Source organism: Pristiophorus japonicus, chromosome 5 (genome assembly GCF_044704955.1).
Source record: "Pristiophorus japonicus isolate sPriJap1 chromosome 5, sPriJap1.hap1, whole genome shotgun sequence".
In the NCBI taxonomy this organism is placed as follows: Eukaryota; Metazoa; Chordata; class Chondrichthyes; family Pristiophoridae; genus Pristiophorus; species Pristiophorus japonicus.
Genome location: NC_091981.1, coordinates 42244529 through 42263912, shown reverse-complemented (window position 1 = coordinate 42263912; position 19384 = coordinate 42244529). Strand labels below are relative to the sequence as shown.

At 44.3% G+C, this 19384-nt stretch overlaps 1 protein-coding gene and 1 non-coding gene across 3 annotated transcripts in view; one reads left to right on the top strand and one right to left on the bottom strand.

The window, feature by feature from the left end:
• Window positions 1-19384, top strand: part of LOC139264313 (catenin delta-2-like) — a 1401072-nt gene that overhangs the window by 695373 nt on the left and 686315 nt on the right. The gene's annotated exons all lie outside the window — the stretch shown is intronic.
• On the bottom strand, window positions 10947-11035 carry trnar-ucg (transfer RNA arginine (anticodon UCG)). The gene is given in 2 exon segments: window positions 10947-10982; window positions 10999-11035. It is a non-coding gene; the product is annotated as a tRNA-Arg (tRNA).

The following is a 19384-nucleotide window of genomic DNA, read 5'->3' as shown; positions in this document are numbered from 1 at the left end:
TTTTGTCTGCCCCCTTTTTTAAACAGAGGCGTTACATTAGCTGCTTTCCAATCCGCGGGTACCTCCCCAGAGTCCAGAGAATTTTGGTAGATTATAACGAATGCATCTGCTATAACTTCCGCCATCTCTTTTAATACCCTGGGATGCATTTCATCAGGACCAGGGGACTTGTCTACTTTGAGTCCCATTAGCCTGTCCAGCACTACCCCCCTAGTGATAGTGATTGTCTCAAGGTCCTCCCTTCCCACATTCCTGTGACCAGCAATTTTCGGCATGGTTTTTGTGTCTTCCACTGTGAAGACCGAAGCAAAATAATTGTTTAAGGTCTCAGCCTTTTCCACATTTCCCATTATTAAATCCCACTTCTCATCTTCTAAGGGACCAACATTTACTTTAGTCACTCTTTTCTGTTTTATATATCTGTAAAAGCTTTTACTATCTGTTTTTATGTTTTGCGCAAGTTTACCTTCGTAATCTATCTTTCCTTTCTTTATTGCTTTTTTAGTCATTCTTTGCTGTTGTTTAAAATTTTCCCAATCCTCTAGTTTCCCACTAAACTTGGCCACCTTATACACATTGGTCTTTGATTTGATACTCTCCTTTATTTCCTTGGTTATCCACGGCTGGTTATCCCTTCTCTTACCGCCCTTTTTCACTGGAATATATTTTTGTTGCGCACTATGAAAGAGCTCCTTAAAAGTCCTCCACTGTTCCTCAATTGTGCCACCGTTTAGTCTGTGTTTCCAGTATACTTTAGCCAACTCTGCCCTCATCCCACTGTGGTCCCCTTTGTTTAAGCATTGTACGCTCGTTTCTGACACAACTTCCTCACCCTCAATCTGTATTACAAATTCAACCATACAGCGATCACTCATTCTGAGAGGATCTTTTACTAGGAGATCGTTTATTTTTCCTGTCTCATTACACAGGACCAGATCCAAGATAGCTTGCTCCCTTGTAGGTTTTGTAACATACTGTTCTAAGAAACAGTCCCGTATGCATTCTATGAATTCCTCCTCCAGGCTACCCCGTGCGATTTGAGTTGACCAATCGATATATAAGTTAAAATCCCCCATGACTACTGCCGTTCCTTTTTCACATGCCTCCATTATTCCCTTGATTATTGCCCGCCCCACCGTGAAGTTACTATTTGGGGGCCTATAAGCTACGCCCACCAGTGACTTTTTCCCCTTAAAGTGAAACATCCCAAGGCGCTTCACAGGAGTATTATGAGAAAAAAACTTTGACACTGAGCCGCATAAGTAGAAATTAGCGCAGATGACCAAAAGCTTGGTCAAAGAGGTATGTTTTAAGGGGTGTCTTGAAGGAGGAAAGAGAGACAGTGAGGTTTAGGCAGCGAGTTCCAGAGCTTGGGGCCCAGGCAACAGAAGGCAAGGCCACCAATGGTTGAGCGATTATAATCAGGGATGCTCAAGAGGACAGAATTAGAGGAGCGCATACATCTCAGGGGGGGTTGTGGGGCTGGATGAGATTACAGAGATAGGGAGGGGCGAGGCCATGGAGGGATTAATAAGGGTAAGAAGCCAAATTCTGCAATCTTATCAGAAGTTCTTAGAAAGCTGTTGCTTGTCATAATTGTGAGAGTGCAGTCTGAACATTGACTGCCCTTCTGATTCATTGGTCCCACTTGGACAGCACTGATCTCAGGAGGTCCGACAACTTGTTCTAGTATGATTATCAATTCTTTCTCCATTTCTCTCCACTTCTCTTCAAAAAGTCAACACTGTATCGACCATGACTTATTTTTTAATTTGTGTTCACAAAAATGTATTGGCATCACTCTGGCCTGGAACTTTCTATCTGTCTCCTCTGGCAACGCAATAAAATTTCTGCACTGCTTTCAGCACCAACAGCAGGACTTTTGTGCTTGGTTAAGGTAAAGTAGATGGAACAATGCAAATTTCAGCATTTGAGTGTGACAGAAACTGGAGTGTTTTGTCTATAGTTTATGGGTCTTCTCTTTGTATTTTGTTTTAAAAAGAAAACAATGGTCCTTTCAAGAACATGCGAACATATGAAAATGAAGGACAGGATAAGACCAGCTGGCCCATCAAGCCCCAAACATAATGCCTGGAGCATTATGACTAAACCCCTGCGCCTCCCGCAGCTGTGGAATCTCTTTGGAGAGGTCAAGAAAAGCTAGGGCCAAAAGAGGAAAAACCTGGAAAATTCCTCTCTGACCCCCTCAGCATAGCATCTTCAATGTAGTACAACGTCCAGAGGCACTTCACGAAGAAAGAAAAGAAAGACTTGGATTTATATAGTGCCTTTGACAACCACCGGAAGTCTCAAAGCACTTTACAGCCAATGAAGTACTTTTGGAGTGTAGTCACTGGTGTAATGTAGGAAACGCGGCAGCCAATTTGCACACAAGCAAGCACAGGAGTGTTATAAGATAAAAATTTGACATCGAGCCACACAAGGAGAAATTAGGACAGGTGACCAAAAGCTTGGTCAGAGGTAGGTTTAAAGGAGGATAAAGAGGCGGAGAGGTTCAGGGAGGGAATTCCAGAGCTTAGGGCCCAGGTAACTGAAAGCACGGCCACCAATGATTGAGCAGTTATAATGAGGGATGCTCCAGAGGGCAGAATTAGAGGAGTGCAGAAATCTCAGGGGATTGTGGGGCTGGACAAGTTTACAGAGATAGGGAGGAGCAAGGCCGTGGAAGGATTTGCAAACAAGAATGAGAATTTTGAAATCGAGGCGTTGCTTAACCGGGAAGCAATGTAAGTCAGCGAGCCCAGGGGTGATGGGCGAACGGGACTTAGTGCAAGTTAGGATACAGGCAGCCAAGTTTTGGATGACCTCAAGTTTAAGGAGGATAGAACCAGGGAGGCCAGCAAGGAGCTCATTGGAATAGCCAAGTCTAGAGGTACGATGGCATGGGTGAGGGTTTCAGCAGCAAGTGAGCTGAGGCTGGGCGGAGAGGGGCGATGATATGGAGGTAGAAATAGGCGGTCTTAGTTAAGCAGCGAATGTGTGGTCGGAAGCTTATTTCAGGGTCAAATATAGCCTAGGTTGCGAACAGTGTGGTTAAGCGACAGACAGATGCTAAAGAGAGGGATGGAGTCAGTGGTTAGGGAACAGAATTTGTGGCGGGGACCGAAAACAATGGCTTCGGTCTTCCCAGTATTCAATTGGAGAACATTTCCGCTCATCAGTACTGGATGTCGGACAAGTAATCTGACAATTTAGAGACTGTGGTAGGATCGAGAGAAATGGTGGTGAGGTAGAACTGGGCGTCATCAGCGTACATGTGGAAATTGACGTGTTTTCGAATGATGTAACCAAAAGGGTAGCATGTAGATGAGAAATAAGAGGGGGCCAAGGATATATTCTTGGGGGATACCAGAGGTAATGATGTGGGAGCGGGAAGAAAAACCATTGCAGGTGATTCTCTGGTTACAATTCGATAGCTAAGAATGGAAGCAGGCGAGTGCCGTCCCACCCAGTTGGACAATGGTGGAGAGACGTTGGAGGAGGATGGAGTGATAAACCATGTCAGCGGCTGCGAACAAATCGAGAAGTAGGAGGAGGGATACTTTACCTTTCTCGCAGTCACAAAGGATCTCATTTGTGACTTTGATGAGAGCTATTTCGGTGCTGTAGCAGGGGCGGAAATCTGATTGGAGGGATTCAAACATGGAGTTTCGGGAAAGATTGGCACGGATTTGGGAGGCGACAACATGTTAAAGGACTTTGGAGAGGAAAGGGAGGTTGGGGATGGGGCGGTAGTTTGCAAGGATGGAGGGGTAAAGGGTTGGTTTTTTGAGGAGAAGGTGTGATGACGGTAGATTTGAAGGAGAGAGAACCGTTAACAATGTCAGCTAACATGGAACCCAGAAAAGGAAGTTGGGTGGTCAGCTGTTTGGTAGGAATAGGGTCGAGGGAGCAGGAAGTGGGTATCACGGACAAGATGAGCTCGAAGAAGTCATAAGTGGGGTTGGGAGAGAAGCTGGAGATCACATTGAACATGTGTTCCTTATCTGTTAACCCACAAACCTTCTACATGACATGAGCTCTGCCCCAACCAAGAACCAGTCCAAAAAGTATGACGTTCAAAATGGCTTCTGAAAGTGCATTATGGGAAATTAGCTTAATTTTTTTTTGGCCTGCCTGAAGCATGTCAGAAAGAAGCCAGTTTAACCCAAGTGCTTCAAAGATAATCAGATCCATCACATGGCCATCCGCATGGATTTCTGTGTGTAACTAACTGGTTGCTCAAGAAAAATGCCTCGGGCTCACAGGTTGTCTTTTAAAAGGCAAGATTGCTTCAAAAGGTTTATGGATATAGGGATCATACATTTTTGATATGTAACAGTTTTGACCTAGTTGTTGCAAATGCGGAGGCAATACTCAAGCTCCTTAGTTAGGAATACCCATGTCATTCCAAGGAAGCTTGTGACTACTAACTGCCTGAGAAGCATCTGTCTAACCTTTATCCGGAAAGATCAGGAAAGGAAGATATTCAAAGGAACTCAGCTGATTGAGTCAAACTTGAGTTGATTTCTAAAGCTGAAGCCCATTGTAACACTCCGTTGTTGCCTTACGTGCTCCCTCGATGGCTCAAGCGATTACAGAGTGAATGTTGCTAGAAAAAAGGAGGCTGAGATGTGACCTAATAGAGGTCTTTAAAATCATGAAGTAGTTTGATAGGGTAGATATACCTGTAGATATAAGATGTTTGAACTTGTGGGGAGTCGAAAACTAGGGATCATTTATATAAGATAGTCCTAATAAATCCAATCAAGAATTCAGGAGAAACTTCTTTGTTCAGGGAGTGGTTAGAATGTGGAACTTGCTACCACATGGAGCTGTTGAGGTAAATAGCATTGATGCATTTAAGGGAAATCTAGGTAAGTACCCGAGGGAGAAAGGATTAGCAGGATATGCTCATTGGGTGAGATGAAGTAAGGTGGGAGGAGGCTTATATGGAGTATAAACATAGGCAGAGATCAGTTGTGCCGAATGACACAAATACCAACTAACAACACACAAGGGTAGGCAGTTATCGCCAATGTTCATGTAAAGTATCTGTTTATGTGTTGTCAAATATTTGAAATCTTTATTTTCAACCCTTTGCCTTCTTGGACAGATTTGTATGCACCTTTCGAAGTGGCTCAGTGAGCTGCAGTGAATGGTGAGACATAATGGTACCCCCCGCAATAGTGATCAGTATGAAAGGAAAGGCTTGGGCATTATAGGGATGCTTTACAGTATCTCCCAGGAGATCAGCACAGCCTGGTTGCACATTGCAGAGGAGGGCACATGCACGGTTGCCAGGGTGTACTGCGTCAAGTGAAGAAAATCCCTGGTGTCCCAAGCAGCAAAGCATACCATGCAAGTATATGGCATGAAATAATTTAATCCCAGTGCTAGAGATGACTCCAAACGCTTCCTCCCTCCAGCTCCCCAGTGCCTCAGCATGTAAATGTATCACCTACAAGTGTATTTTTCTCTGGTAACCAATGCAAAACCCATTCAAAGATGCATTTGGTACGATACAAAACCAATACGTACCCCTAAAGCTCCACTTGTATAAATCATTGAGTCATACAGCACAGAAGGAGGCCATTCGGCCCATCATGCCTGTGTCGGTGCTTTGAAAGAGCTAACCAATTAGTCCGACTCTCTCGCTCCTACCCTGTAACCCTGCAAATTTTTCCTTTTCAAGTATATATCGAATTAACTTTTGAAAGTTGCTGTTAAATTTGTTTCTACCATCCTTTCAGGCATCCATAGCCATTCCCCTATCCACCAACCTCAAAAATAAGGTAAACAAACGTGGTCAACCAATAAGGTAAGAGACAGTACAGAGCTAAAAGAAAAAGCTTGCACAAATGCAAGGAAGAGTGGCAATCCATCAGACTGGGAGAGCAATAAAAAGCAAATAAAGATTACCAACAAAGTAATAAGTGATGCAGAAATGAGAAAGGAATAAAATGTGCAAGGATATCAGCTTTCACAGTTTCTATTTATATATTTATATATTAAGAGAAAGAGAGTAGTAAAGTGAAATGTGGGCCATTAAAGACCATTGCAGATGATACTATAATGGATAATACGAAAATAGCAGACTTGTTAAATGAATACAATGGCCCGGAACTTGCGGTCCTGATGACGGCAAATTGGCTGCATTCGCTGTCATTTTGCCTTTTTATCTGACCACAACACCAGGATTTAGTGCATGCTCAACGCGTAAATCCTGAAATTGCCGTACACGGCGACCCCTTTTCAATGCTCGCACCAACCAGGTGGTTCGCGAACCGGGCTGGTGACCCATCGCGGGACAAAACTTAAAGGGGAGGTGATATGCGCTGCTCGCGCAATCTTTTTTTCTTTCCCCTCTTACCGGTCCTTTCGTGGGGTCCGGGCCGCGATCATGCAGCCGAGCACTCAGTTTCGGTGCTGCACTGAAGCCACGGCACCTCTTAGCCCTGGTGGCCCAGTGGAGGCCATCAAAGTGCCGCGCAGACCTTGCAGCATCCCTCCTCTTTAACAGAAGGGGAGGGGCATTGAAAGGCGTCAGCGCTATGTGGAGAGGGCCCGTAGTGATCCGCATTGCACCCGGGTAGCGCCGCCAATTCCACCCCAAAAGGAAGTGAAGCGCACGACATTGCACTCCACTTCCTGTGAGGGGCGGTAACCCGAATTTCCCTTCCGGAGCAGGACTTCTGCACTGGACGCAGAATGTCCGACCCTAGAGAGGTTACCGCTCCCAACCGGGGCGATAGGGAATTCAGCCCCGAAGATTTTTAAGCAGCTTTAAATAAAATATTTCATTTTTTTTTAAGTTTGTTCATCTTTATTTCAAGTTTGCCTTTTTTCCATGTGAGAGCCCTGATCTTTGTTTTGCTCTCTCTAACATTTCAAAAAAGTTAGAATCAAAGATGCTTACCCACTTACTGAAACATATAAGATATTAAGGGGGCTTGATAGGATAGATGCAGAGAGGATGTTTCTACTCGTGGAGGAATCTAGAAATAGGGGGCATATTTAAGAATAAGGGGTCACCCATTTAGAACTGAGATGAGGAGGAATTTCTTCTCTCAAATGTTCGCAAATCTGTGGTATTCTCTGCCCCAGAGAGCTGTGGAGGCCTGGGTCATTGAATATATTTAAGATGGAGATAGACAGATTTTTGAACGATAGGGAGTGGAGTGGGCAGGGAAATGGAACTGAACCCAAGACCCTAACCCTAAATGCAGCCATGATCTTATTAAATGGCAAAGCAGGCTCGGGGGGCCAAATGGCCTACTTCTACTCCTAATTCTTATGTTTCTTATGTTTCCTGGTTTGCTGTCTGTGAGAATTTTGCATTTTGTTTACAGCTTGTTGGCGTGTTAGAAATCCCCGATTAGCTTGCGTTGATTTCAATTCCGCATCAAAAAAGCCGAACTTCCCGCCACAGAGATCGCAAGATCCTTGTGGGAAGCTTACTTTAGGCCCATTGGCGAATGCCCTTGCTTCGTTGGTGACTGCAAATTACGGGCCTCTGTATCTGTTTTGACAGTGGAGGAAGAGACAAAATACCAGAGATAAAAGGAAACCTAAAAATAAGTTAAGGGAGGAATTTAGTGGATTTAATATAAAAAAAATTGACTCTGGAGAAAATAATGGTTCTTAAAATAGACAAATCCCTAGAACCTGATGGTTTCTATCCCAGAGTATTATGGGTGGGGAAATAGCATGTACATTAGTTATAATTTTCCAAAGCTCTCTGATTCAGAATTGTGTCGTTAGATTGGAAAATTGCAAATTCCAATCCATTATTTAAAAAGGGAGGGAGAGAGAAATCAGGTAACTACAGACCTGTCAGTTAAACATCAGTTGTGAGGAAATTATTGGAATCTATCATCTGGGACAGAGTGACTGAATACAAGTATGAACTGATTCGAGAGTCAGCCTACATTTATGAAGGGTAGGTCATGTCTGATTAATCTAGTTGAAAATTTTGAGGAGGTCACTAGCACGGCGGATAGGGGAGTGTCTATGGATGTTGGCTATCAGAAGGCATTTGATAATGTTCCGCAAAATAAATTATTAGCAAAAATCAAAGCACACAAAAGTGGAGGTAACCTTGCAGCATGGGTTGGTAATTGGTTGCGAGTAGGGACAGAGTTTGTTCTCTGAATTGACAAGTGGTCTTCATATAAATGTTCCCCTGTAAGCTGAGCTTTGTTCAGCGTGGCCTGTTTCTTTTAATAGCGGTCCCTTTAAATATCTGCGCATACGCGGTATTTACAATGTAAAAGCCAGTGTGCGGTCTGCGTGCAGCCTTTCCCATTACTGTGCAGCCACATAGCTTAGAGGGAACATTGTTCCCCAGGGATCTCTACTGGGGCCTTGGATTTTCTGCAGATGTATTAATGACTTGGATGTAGTTGGAATAAAAGAAAGAATGCACTTGCATTGATATAGTACCTTGCATGAGTTAAACTAATATTGCAGGGGGATGAGAACCAATACAGGGAGACAGAGGGAAACAAAAAGGAGACAAAAACAAAAGACAGAAAAGAGATGAGTAAAAGTGGAGGGCAGAGAAACCAAAGGCAAGAAACAAAAAGGGCCACTGAATATAAAATGGCTGCAGGAGGGGTCAAAACGAAAAATCATGGTTTAAAAACTAGGATGAAAACACTCTACCTAAATGCACGCAGCATTCGAAATAAAGTAAAAGAGTTGACGGCACAAATCATTACAAATGGGTATGATTTGGTGGCCATTACAGAAACATGGTTGCAAGGTGGCCAAGACTGGGAATTAAACATACAGGGGTATCTGACGATTCAGAAAGATAGGCAAGAAGGGAAAGGAGGTGGAGTAGCTCTGTTAATAAAGAATGATATCAGGGCAGTTGTGAGAGACGATATTGGCTCTAATGAACAAAATGATGAATCATTGTGGGTGGAGATTAGAGATAGTAAGGGGAAAAAGTCACTGGTCGGCGTAGTTTATAGGACACAAATAATAACTTCACGGTGGGGCGGGCAATAATCAAGGGAATAATGGAGGCATGTGAAAAAGGAACGGCAGTAATCATGGGGGATTTTAACCTACATATCGATTGGTCAAATCAAATCGCACGGGGTAGCCTGGAGGAGGAATTCATAGAATGCATACGGGATTGTTTCTTAGAACAGTATGTAACAGAACCTACAAGGGAGCAAGCCATCTTAGATCTGATCCTGTGTAATGAGACAGGAAAAATAAACGATCTCCTCGTAAAAGATCCTCTCGGAATGAGTGATCACAATATGGTTGAATTTATAATACAGATTGAGGATGAGGAAGTTGTGTCAGAAACGAGCGTACTATGCTTAAACAAATGGGACTACAGTGGGATGAGGGCAGAGTTGGCTAAAGTAGACTGGAAACAAGGACTAAACGGTGGCACAATTGAGGAACAGTGGAGGACTTTTAAGGATCTCTTTCATAGTGCGCAACAAAAATATATTCCAGTGAAAAAGAAGGGCGGCAAGAGAAGGGATAACCAGCCGTGGATAACCAAGGAAATAAAGGAAAGTATCAAATCAAAGACCAATGCGTATAAGGTGGCCAAGGTTAGTGGGAAACTAGAAGATTGGGAACATTTTAAGCAACAGCAAAGCAATAAAGAAAGGGAAGATAGATTACGAAGGTAAACTTGCGCAAAACATAAAAACAGATAGTAAAAGCTTTTACCGATATATAAAACAGAAAAGAGTGACTAAAGTAAATGTTGGTCCCTTAGAAGATGAAAAGGGGGATTTAATAATGGGAAATGTGGAAATGGCTGAGACCTTAAACAATTATTTTGCTTCCGTCTTCACAGTGGAAGACACAAAAACCATGCCAAAATTTGCAGGCCACAGGAATGTGGGAAGGGAGGACCTTGAGACAATCACTATCACTAGGGGGGTAGTGCTGGACAGGCTAATGGGACTGAAGGTAGACAAGTCCCCTGGTCCTGATGAAATGCATCCCAGGGTATTAAAAGAGATGGCGGAAGTTATAGCAGATGCATTCGTTATAATCTACCAAAATTCTCTGGACTCTGGGGAGGTACCAGCGGATTGGAAAGCAGCTAATGTAACACCTCTATTTAAAAAAGGGGGCAGGCAAAAGGCAGGTAACTATAGGCCGGTTAGTTTAACATCTGTAGTGAGGAAAATGCTTGAAACTATCATTAAGGAAGAAATAGCGGGACATCTAGATAGGAATAGTGCAATCAAGCAGACGCAACATGGATTCATGAAAGGGAAATCATGTTTAACTAACTTACTGGAATTCTTTGAGGATATAACGAGCATGGTGGATAGAGGTGTACCGATGGATGTGGTGTATTTAGATTTCCAAAAGGCATTCGATAAGGTGCCACACAAAAGGTTACTGCAGAAGATAAAGGTACACGGAGTCAGAGAAAATGTATTAGCATGGAAAGAGAATTGGCTGGCGAACAGAAAGCAGAGAGTCGGGATAAATGGGTCCTTTTCCGGTTGGAAATCAGTGATTAGTGGTGTGCCACAGGGATTGGTGCTGGGACCACAACTGTTTACAATATACATAGATGACCTAGAAGAGGGGACAGAGTGTAGTGAACAAAATTTGCAGATGACACTAGATTAGTGGGAAAGCGGGTTGTGTAGAGGACTCAGAGAGGCTGCAAAGAGATTTAGAGAGGTTAAGCGAATGGGCTAAGGTTTGGCAGATGGAATACAATTTCGGAAAGTGTGAAGTTATCCACCTTGGGAAAAAAAACAGTAAAAGGGAATATTATTTGAATGGGGAGAAATTACAACATGCTGTGGTGCAGAGGGACCTGGGGGTCCTTGTGCATCCTTGTGCATGAAACTCTTTTTGGAGTTCATCTGCAAAACAAAAAAACATTAAACGGTGCCACCCGACCTGGGTGACACTCCAAAATTTGACGTAGCGAGCTCAGTTGACCGCGGCAGGACTCGAACCTGCAATCTTCTGATAAATTTGCGGTTGTAATCGAAGTCAGACGCCTTATCCATTAGGCCACACGGCCTCTCCCGCGTGGCCTAATGGATAAAGCGTCTGACTTCGATTGTAACCGCGAAGTTATCAGAAGATTGCAGGTTCGAGTCCTGCCGCGGTCAACTTACCTTGTGCATGAATCCCAAAAGGTTAGTTTGCAGGTGCAGCAGGTAATCAGGAAGGCGAATGGAATGTTGGCCTTCATTGCGAGAGGGCTGGAGTACAAAAGCAGGGAGGTCTTGCTGCAACTGTATAAGGTATTGGTAAGGCCGCACCTGGAGTACTGCGTGCAGTTTTGGTCACCTTACTTAAGGAAGGATATACTAGCTTTGGAAGGGGTACAGAGACGATTCACTCGGCTGATTCCAGAAATGAGGGGGTTATTTTATGATGATAGATTGAGTAGACTGGGTCTTTACTCGTTGGAGTTCAGAAGAATGAGGGGTGATCTTATAGAAACATTTAAAATCATGAAAGGGATAGACAAGATAGAGGCAGAGAGGTTGTTTCCACTGGTAGGGGAGACTAGAACTAGGGGGCATAGCCTCAAAATACGGAGGAGCCAATTTAAAACCGAGTTGAGAAAGAATTTCTTCTCCCAGAGGGTTGTGAATCTGTGGAATTCTCTGCCCAAGAAAGCAGTTGAGGCTAGTTCATTGAATGTTTTCAAGTCAAAGATAGATAGATTTTTAACCAATAAGGGAATTAAGGGTTACGGGGAGAGGGCGGGTAGGTGGAGCTGAGTCCACGGCCAGATCAGCCATGATCTTATTGAATGGCGGAGCAGGCTCGAGGAGCTAGATGGCCTACTCCTGTTCCTAATTCTTATGTTCTTATGACCTCAGAACGACCCAAAGCGCTTTAGTGCCAGTGAAATACATTTGAAGTGTAGTCACTGTTGCAACATAGGAAATGCGACAGCCAATTTGTGAATAACAAGGTCCCACAAACAGCAATGTGTTAATGGCCAGATTATCTGTTTTAGTGATGTTGGTTGAGAGATAAATATTGGCCAGGACGCCGGGAAAAACTCCCCTACTCTTCTTCGAACAGTACCATGCAATATTCTACGTTGATCTGAGAGGGCAGCTGGGATTTTGGATTAATGTCTCATCTGAAAGACAGTACCTCCAACAGTGCAGCACTTTCTCAGTACTATACTGGAGTGACAGCATAGATTTTTATGCTCAAGTCTCTGGACTGGGGCTTGAACCCACAGCCTTCTGACTAAGAGGTGAGAGTGCACCAACTGAGCCATGGCTGACACCATTGAATATGAGTTGTATTTCCAAGTTTGCAGATGATACTAAGTTAGGAGATTAGGAGGAACAGTAAAAGAGAGCATGAAGTTAATGGGGGATATAGACAGTCTTAGTGAGTGGGCAAAACTATGGCAGATGGAGTTCAATTTAGGAAACTGTGAGGAACTGTTTGGATATGAGAAAGACAATTTGAAATATTTTCTTAATGTGTATACTAGGAGCTGTGGAGGAGCAAAGGGATTTGGATGTCCATGTACACAAATCGCTTTTTTATGACATCAGAGAATGTTACATTAAAAATTCAAAAGCTTCTACGATCACATTTTTTTGGTCATGTTGTGTCCAATGTGCATAAATGATGGTTTGATGGCTTCAAACTTTAGATCTTGTAGGTAAAAAGGGACTTAAAGAAGGAATATGGCGTAAGTTCTATGCTTTCTTCTGGAACCCGATTGTTAACGCTGATTTCTGCTTGTTTACGCCAGATTTTTTGTTCCATCGTATACCAATCAGATTGCCAAGAAATTTGGGGGATAAATGCCAATGGGCACAATCGGCATGGATACTGGCGTACCTTTCAATTTAAGCCGACGCAGGAAATTTCAGTGTGTAATATACAGATCCTAGTGTACCACAGATTATACAGTATGTATGGTTGCACACAATGAGGTTCTTTCATACTTTGGTGTCCCTGTGTGGGATCCCAGCTTTGCTTTGTAGATATTGTTCCTTGGCAAGGGGTTTATGTTCAGGCGATGGGAAAACACCCTGAACCCCTACAGCCAAAGAGAGTCCAAATAGGTGGCAGCACATTACTCCCTCCCTAATCTCCCATTAGTGATTGCCTCCACCCCAATCCCAGTGCAAAATATGCAATGCCACCATCATGTTAGAAGCATCACCACAATGAAAGAACTTGCATTGATATAGTACATTACACAACCCTAGGACGTCCCAAGACTGTTCATAGCCAACATTTATTGCCCATCCCTAACTGCCCTTGAGAAATTGATGGTAAGCCATCTTCTTGAACCACTGCAGTCTGTGTGTTTAAGGTACTCCCATAGTGCAGTAATGTAGGGAAAGTGCCAGCTAATTTGCGCACAGCAAAGTCCCGCAAATAGCCATGACATTAATGACCAGATCATCTGTTTTAGTGATGTTGGTTGGGCGATAATTATTGGCTAGGACACTCCCATGGTCTTCGAAATAGTACTATGGGATATTTTACGTCCACCTGAGAGAGCAGACAAGGCCTCCACTGGAGGGTCGGCCTAGCTTTTGCGCTCAAGTTTCTAGAGTACAAGGACTGCAGCGATTCAAGGAGAAGGCCCACTATCACCATCCATCAAAGCAAGTTGGGATTGGCCAATAAATGTGCCCTTGCTAATATAGCCCACATCGCTACGGGCAACCAGAGAAAAATACTCATCGTGACTAGTGAATTTCAGATGCGGAAAAATCATACAGACGTGGATGTAATTTTCAGTTTTCTTGTCTTGGGGAAATAGAGGAAGATACAAAAAGGAAAGCACCTTTAACATGGAATAATTGTGACCTCCCCTTTCAATTTGAGGGGAATGGCCATATTTCCATCATTAGGCTTTGCACATACGTTTGTTGCCTAATAGGCTATTATACTCATGCAATGGATGAATGAAGCAGTATGTTATGAAAAGCTTTACTTTAGAATTGACTTAATAAGGTTATCAATCATGGAACAAAAGATGAACTGCTTTCTCTCGTGCATTGGACGTATTATCCATTAATCTGGAAAAAAGAAAGGAATTACGAGATTTGCCTTGTGAGTGAAGTATGCTAAATGTTCAATTATGGGATGCTTAGTGGGGTTTTTTGTCACCTCCTAATATGTCCGTAAGCTAATGTGCTGAACACTAATTCAGGCTTCACAGTTATTTGGCCAACTTTTGCAGATAAGTAATGTTACATGTAGCCGTACATATTTATAGCTCTTCGTGATTTATAGAAGTGCAGAAATTATGGGCTAGCTCAGTGGTAAATTGTAATGGCAGAGAAGAAGCAGGCAAATCAACCTGCTCCACCCTTGATTCGCCTCATGCTGGGGCTTTCACTCCTCCGACCCAGGTACTTTTGGACCCCTATTGGCTGTGATCCCACACTTGACTTCCGCTATTGATAGTGCTTCATCTTTGTTAATGTGATTTTTTTTTTACTTCATGGGGGGAAATAATCTGAAGAAATTCCTCCTGTGATCATTTCAGTGACAAAGTTAGTGAGAGTGCAAAAACCTTATTGGAGTAAGGCAGCCACAATCTGATTGAAAGGCGTTGCAGACACCCAGAGCTGAATAGCCTACTCCTGTTTCTGTGTTCTTTATTGAAATATGCTGGAGCAATGAGTGTTTTCCCATTGCCGGCATCCAGTGTCGGCATTAGGCATTCCTAGATTAGCTACAGAATGGTTAGGTGTTCGGTGCAGTTTAAGTGCCTTATCTTAAATACTTTTAAAGTGGGGTCACTGTTATTAAGTTGGCAAATGCTGCAATTTATGCACACCATGGTCCCACAAATGGCAATGAGATAAAAGACCTATCAATCTGTTTTTGGTGGTGTTGGTTGAGAGATAAATATTGGCCAGGCACCAGCAGAACTGCCCTTCAAATAACGTCATGGGATCTTTTACATACACCTGAGAGGGCAGTTGGGGCCTCAGTTCAACGCCTCATCCCTAAGATGGCACCTCCGACAATGCAGCGCTCCCTCAGTACCGCGCTGGAGTGTCAGCCTGAATTATGTCTTCAAGTACTGGAGTTGGTCTTGAAACCAGTCTTCTAACTCGAGGTGGAAATGCTACCACTAAACCAAGGGAAATCCTGAGTGTTACTTTAAAATGAGACAAGATAATTTAGAGCAGACACCAACCACAAGGAGGGTTATAAGTGCCCAGAATAATCCATCAGACAAAGTAGAACATATGCAGGCACAAAGGGGCATTTAACACACTGTGAAATGTTAGACTGGGAGAGCTGAACTACTAGAGGAGCAGGCCAGAAGGCTTTTTCTCACCCTCAACTTCTCTTGCACTCTTAAAACAGGAATTTCCATTTTGTGCTCACACCGACTTTTTTTAAAAATAAATTATCGATGGAATTTTATCAGTAAAATAGTTCTTTAAAAAGTTTGAAAAGTATTTGTTCATTGTAGACTGGAGCAACTCCTGAGGTACAGGTTTCGCTGTGATGCCCATGTTGCATGCTGGGTGTGTGCATCAGTAAATTATGCACTTTCAGTCCATAATGGATGCAGGTATCATGCCGGGTGCGCGTATGTCCCCAATCCATGCACAAAAGGTGTGGTACATGTAGGGTTGTCCTGGAGTCTCCAGAAATTAAAGAATAATCTCCAAGACATTGCTGTGAGAAAAATCTTTGAGACATTAAACAAATTATAATTTCAAAATTCTTTTGTTAGTTAGTTGTAAAAATATTGGTGATGGGGCAAAATAGCCTGTTTAACTGCAGGATTATGTCCAACATGAGAAACTCCCCTGCTCTTCTTTAAAATGGGATCTTTTAATCCACCTGAGAGGGCAAGTGGGGCCTCGGTTTCACCTCTCATCTAAAAGCTAACGCCTCAAACAGTGCAGCATTCCCTGAGTACCACCTCGAATTTGTGCTCAAGTCGCTGGAGTGAGACTTGAACCCACGACCTTCTGACTCAGAAGCGAGAGTGTTTCCCACTGAATCATGGCTGATACCTAAAGAAAAGATAAAATAAAGTACAGAACTTTAGTTTAGTCTATGAAGTTTTCTGTAGACTGGAATCGTGCATCAATCTTGATAAATACAATAGGGAAATAAGGAAAAATGTTTTTACTCAGAGAGTTCGAATGTGGAACTCGCTACCACAGGAAGTGGTTGAGGCAAATAGCTGAGATCCTTTCAAAAGGAAACTGGACAAGTACATGAGAAAAAAGGGGTTAGAAAGATGTGCTGAAATGCTGAGGCTCGGCAGTTGGAATGGGAGGTGAGTCGTATAGAGTACCAACACCAGCACAGACTAATTGGGCTGAATGGTGCTGGAAAAGTAACAGCGTGTTCATGACTCACACTGTTATTAAAATGCAGTTGGCCAGCAAGTTCAGGGAAGTAAGAGTTACAATGTGAGTTGCGAATCTGCAGAACTTTCTGGTTGATTTATGCCTCACGCAAACAGCATCTCGCCCTTAACCTCCCTGTTATTTTTAAGAACCAGCTGGATTTTCACACTAATTTCCCATTAAACTCACCGCCAAAAGTTAGGGCTGATAATTAACAGCATAAGTATCCATTTACAACAACAACAACTTGTATTTAAAAAGCGCCTTTAATGTAGTGAAACGTCCCAAGGCGCTTCACAGGAGTATTATGAGATTTCTTAAAAATGTTTTAGCAACATGATAATTGTTAATGCAATGCCAATCAACTTCTCTGGCTCAAAAAGGGAACGATTTAAACTGTTCAATCTCATTCCTGCATGTAGACAATTGTTGAGATTTTAAAAATATCAAATTTTAAAGTTTTTTTTTCTTACTATTTCTTTTTTTTTCTCTCATCTCTTAATCCAATCTTTCTTTCCCTCTCGTTATTTCTCTTTCTGTACCTAATTTAACATTTAATTCACCCTCTATTTCTTTCTCAATCCTAAAATCTCATTGGTTCAGGAGATACCCTATTGGTCGCACCGTTCACTAAGGTCATCGTTGCCTTCGCCACACCATTACCAGCTCGCACTTCCAGCAAGTTGCGGTGCAAAGAAAAAAAATCAATCCTGATACCCTGCCCTGTTATCTTCGATTGCAGTTAATGTGACTGTCTGCGTTAATTGAATTTATTTAATTATTTGTAAAGGTTTCTCTTCACTTGTACTCAGCTGTAAGAAGGCCCATTAAGAATGTGTTTATAGGCAGTCTGTCTTGAACCAGTTAAAGAAAACAAGCCTTTGACTTATGACTTCACCCGAACCTTGTGACTAGAAAGATATGGCAGGAGTTTCTGTGTGTGAACCTTCAAAAGGGAATTGGATATATACTTGAAAAGGAAAAATTGGCTGGCCTAATGGGAAAGAGCTACTTGTGTGCTTTGGGTGTAAGTCTGATTCAATAATGATGGGAATAAATGGCAGGTCTATTAAGTATCAGTAGTGGGACTGATTGGATAGCTCTTTCAATGAATGGACTCCTTCTGTGCTGTATGATTCTAAGAAGCAGAGTAAACAATAGTGAGGCACTGGGTGTAGTAAAACATCAGCAGAAAAGATAAAAGTCTGCTTTATCCTGTGAAAAGCATAATTCTCATTTATAGTTCTCATTCTCTTTCAAAAGTGGCCCTGTACGATCTCAGTTTTGCTCTCCAGGTGAAACCGTTTCATTTATTCGGGGGTTGTAAGGAGAGGGAAGTAGCTGAACGACATGCTCAGAGCTCATCTGACCACCAGCTACAGGCTCAAGCTTTCCTCCTGCTTCCAGACCAGGCCATATTTTGGAGCAGTTATTAGCATTTTCACCCCTCATTGGTATAAAACTAGATGAATGAGTAATATCAATTTTTGTTTGTTTTCTTTATTTTTGAATAGAGGAGTTATGATGCCCATAAAAGTTTGAGGTAGAGGTTGTTGAGCAGATTTGTCTCTGTCGTAACAATGCCGACCTGCACTATGGTGCTAAGGGACGGTGTTACTGCAAAGTAAGCGGAGGGAGGATGGTTACTGTCGGTGTCTGGGTGATGGGTACTGTTAGTGTTGGAGCAATGGGGTACTGTAGTGTCTGGGCGGTGGGGTACTGTAGTGTCTGGGCAGTGGGGTACTGTAGTGTGGTGGGTGGGGGAAGTACTGTCAGTGTGGTGGGTGGGGGAGGTGCTGTCAGTGTGGTGGGTGGGGGAAGTACTGTCAGTGTGGTGGGTGGGAGAGGTGCTGTCAGTGTGGTGGGTGGGGGGGGGGTACTGTCAGTGTGGTGGGTGGGGAAGGTACTATCAGTGTGGTGGGTGGGGGAGGTGCTGTCAGTGTGGTGGGTGGGGAAGGTGCTGTCAGTGTGGTGGGTGGGGGAGGTGCTGTCAGTGTGGTGGGTGGGAGAGGTACTGTCAGTGTGGTGGGTGGGGGAAGTGCTGTCAGTGTGGTGGGTGGGGGAAGTGCTGTCAGTGTGGTGGGTGGGGGGGGTACTGTCAGTGTGGTGGGTGGGGGAGGTACTGTCAGTGTGGTGGGTGGGGGAGGTACTGTCAGTGTGGTGGGTGGGGGAAGTGCTGTCAGTGTGGTGGGTGGGGGGGGTACTGTCAGTGTGGTGGGTGGGGGAGGTACTGTCAGTGTGGTGGGTGGGGGAGGTACTGTCAGTGTGGTGGGTGGGGGAAGTGCTGTCAGTGTGGTGGGTGGGGGAGGTACTGTCAGTGTGGTGGGTGGGGGGGGTACTGTCAGTGTGGTGGGTGGGGGAGGTACTGTCAGTGTGGTGGGTGGGGGGTGTACTGTCAGTGTGGTGGGTGGGGGAGGTACTGTCAGTGTGGTGGGTGGGGGGGTACTGTCAGTGTGGTGGGTGGGGGAGGTACTGTCAGTGTGGTGGGTGGGGGAGGTACTGTAGTGTGGTGGGTGGGGGAGGTACTGTCAGTGTGGTGGGTGGGGGAAGTGCTGTCAGTGTGGTGGGTGGGGGAGGTACTGTAGTGTGGTGGGTGGGGGGGGTACTGTCAGTGTGGTGGGTGGGGGGGTACCGTCAGTGTGGTGGGTGGGGGGGGGTACTGTCAGTGTGGTGGGTGGGGGGGTACCGTCAGTGTGGTGGGTGGGGGAGGTACCGTCAGTGTGGTGGGTGTGGGAGGTACCGTCAGTGTGTTGGGTGAGGGAGGTGCTGTCAGTGTGTTGGGTGGGGGAGGTGCCGTCAGTGTGGTGGGTGAGGGAGGTGCTGTCAGTGTGGTGGGTGGGGGAAGGTGCTGTCTGTGGTGGGTGGGGGGGGGGGGTTACTGTCAGTGTGGTGGGTGGGGGAAGTGCTGTCAGCGTGGTGGGTGGGGGGGGGGTACTGTCAGTGTTGTGGGTGGGAGAGGTACTGTCAGCGTGGTGGGTGGGGGGGGGGTACTGTCAGCGTGGTGGGTGGGGGCGGTGCTGTCAGCGTGGTGGGTGGGG